General features: G+C 42.8%; 1 long non-coding RNA gene across 1 annotated transcript; it reads left to right on the top strand.

Moving 5' to 3' along the window:
• The first annotated feature begins 14 nt into the window (after positions 1–14).
• Positions 15–2,269, top strand: LOC107183110. The gene is made up of 2 exons (XR_001513882.1): positions 15–1,258; positions 2,132–2,269. It is a non-coding gene; the product is annotated as an uncharacterized LOC107183110 (long non-coding RNA).
• Positions 2,270–2,720: the final 451 nt, after the last annotated feature.

Raw genomic sequence — 2,720 nt, 5'->3', positions numbered from 1 at the left:
CCCCCAAAGGATCATTGACGATGGAGGCTATTTCGTGCAGCAGACGGTAGTTTAGAAATGGAGAGAGAAAATCTGCAGTATCTTTGCCAGTTGTCAGATGGTGGAAACACAACAAAGGAACGGGCTTTTGAAACTTATTTGGGGAAAGGTTGATAAGAAGCCCAAAATATTCCAGGATCTGACTTGGGCACTTGATCCTCTACTTCAAGTATTCTCGGCTCAAAAGTTATTAAGGGCATCAAGACGATGACTTTTACGTGCTTTGAGTTTCGGTGCCATGGAAAGACTCCCCCCTGGGGTAGGAGGTAGTGAAAACATTGGTGGCCGGATTTAAAAGAACAACAGCCTACAGTGTCTGTCAAGGTATTCTGAGGCGATTGAGAAGATTTCAGCTTTAGGAGGGTCTCTACTAAAATAAGAAGAAAACCCCGCGTCCTCGGTTTTGTTTCTGAAGTGCTGGTTCTCCATGATTTTCTTCTTTTACCCTTTTCTGTTTCAGCATTCTGCTTTCCCTCAGTGGTACAAGTGAATTGCTCTTAATATCCCTTTTGTTCCAGGCCAGATTTGTAGCACTTGCGTTGATAGCAAATATAATGTAAATTTCCAGTGAGTTTTGCAAGGAAAAAACTTCCACTTAGCTCCTTGGCGAAGGGTCCTTCAAATTTATTAGCTGGTCCTGATAGTTTTAAAAAGGAAATGTTTTGGAAGCTAACAGAGAACCCAAATGTGTGTCGTTAAACTTGCTCTTTCTATCTCATTCTCAGCTGAAATCATGGCCTTACTCATTTCTTGGTAAAGAATTTTGATGTAAGTATTCTTTCTTAAAGACGTGGGTATAAGGTAGTTTAGTACATTTCAGAAACTAAAACTTGCCTCATAAATTTATTTTGGGTGTGATAGTTGTTGATTGGTTAGGAAGACATTAAGTTGTTCTACTAACATCATTTATTTCGTAAAAAATAGTTTTTCATTCCTAGTTACAGGTGTGTCTGAGTTAAGCTCCTTGCGTGCCTTCAAGAGTTTGTGGCTTCGGTCTCCCTGAATCTGGAGTCCAGTCAGAGCTCGATGCCTGTCACCCTGGCCCTCTGACCGTGGTCTGCTCACTTGACCTCTTGAATCTGCTTTTCCATCAGGGAGGTGTCCTCACCTGTGAAATGAGGAACAGCAGCGAGGGCTCCATTCTCTCAGAGTCTGGCTGCGAAGATGAGATGAGGCGCTGGTGTGAAAGCCTGGTCCCCCGGTCGATAACTACCTTTATGTGAGATGCTAAAACTGGAGTGGTTGGTCATATTTCTTGCAGTCGGGTAATTAGGGGAAGTTCGCTATCACTTGCATAGTTGGGTGTGACTTGCAAAAAGGTTTCCTGGATTAGCCTTGAATCAAGTCCTTGGTGCTTCTGTTTTTAGTTCCTGTCCCCAGTGTGTGGCTTGGAGCAGCAATCGACTTTTCATTAGTAAAATGGGAATTTGTTAGAATTTGTGCTGCTTGTAACTTACGTGTTTTCCTACGATAGCAAGCAAATGTTTCTTTAAATAAATAATAAAACTAAGCTATATATAATGGTGTCTTTTAGGAGAGGAGTAGGAAGTGTATCTCCTTTTCTTCACAGAACTCAGCCAGCATCTGGCCTTTAGCCCCTCTTGCCTTTGGATCCACTTCACTTCTCCACACCCAGGCCTCAGGACATCCCCTCCTATGCCTCAGGGCAAGCCCTGCTCCCTGGCCTCCATTAACAGCCAGAAAAGATGGTCATGTGACAATATGCTGCTAACCTTTGAAAACCATTCTTAGAGTAGCATTTATCTTACGGAATATGGAAATCTCCACTTGGGGTGGTGAGCATGGATCATTAAGGAAATGAACAGTGTAGAAGGCCCTTGAATTCTGTCCTTGTTAAAATGGTGGTGAGATGCCCTAGGAGCCTGACTCTTGTTTACATCAATAAGACTATGGTAAAATTTCACTTAAAGTCACGAAATGTATCAACGATACTAAGTGAGAACTTCCTGTACCGGCATTTTTCTTGTATTTCTCGTCAGAAAAATTTAATTCCTGTTACGCTTAAGAAATAATCACAGTCTAGTCCTTGGAGGCCCCTTTGGTTGATGACTTACTGCTCTTGCCGTATCAGTCGTTGAGAACTTTGCAGTGAGATCGGAGAACACTGGTGAGAGGGAAGTCCTCCTTGTTTTGCTTCTGTCCACACAACTATGTTTTCTTTATAAAAACTCTTGTCAACTTCAATGAAAAATAAATTTTTCTAGTATAATTTTGAATTCTTTTTGAATTGATAAAGAGAAAGTGGCTAAGACTTAGGGTCTATGTGCCAGGCATCTTGCATCTCAGTTTACTTTTAAGTAGGTGCAGAAACTGAAGTTTGTTGTTTAAATAACGTGCTTAACCTAAACAGAAGGTAAGCTGCAGATGAGAAACCAGTGGCTCTGCTTGATGCCAAAACAAATGTTCCCGCAGCCCTACCCTGCTGCCCACAGTGACCCGAGAATGCGTTTGAGACTGGAAACCAGAATTCACAGATCCGTGAGAACATGGTCCAGGAGACAGAGGTCCCCATCCCCTTCCCTGTTTGGCAGTTCAACTCTGAATGAACTAGTACATCTCAATTTCTTTGTCTATAAAGGGGATAATACCAGTGCCTGGCTCGGCACAGCAAACACCACAACCAGGCCTCGCAACGGGGTCCCGCAAGGCCGTGCTTACTG

This window comes from Myotis davidii, unplaced genomic scaffold, assembly GCF_000327345.1.
Source record: "Myotis davidii unplaced genomic scaffold, ASM32734v1 scaffold599, whole genome shotgun sequence".
Classification (NCBI taxonomy): domain Eukaryota; kingdom Metazoa; phylum Chordata; class Mammalia; order Chiroptera; family Vespertilionidae; genus Myotis; species Myotis davidii.
This window is presented reverse-complemented; position numbering and strand designations above follow the sequence as displayed.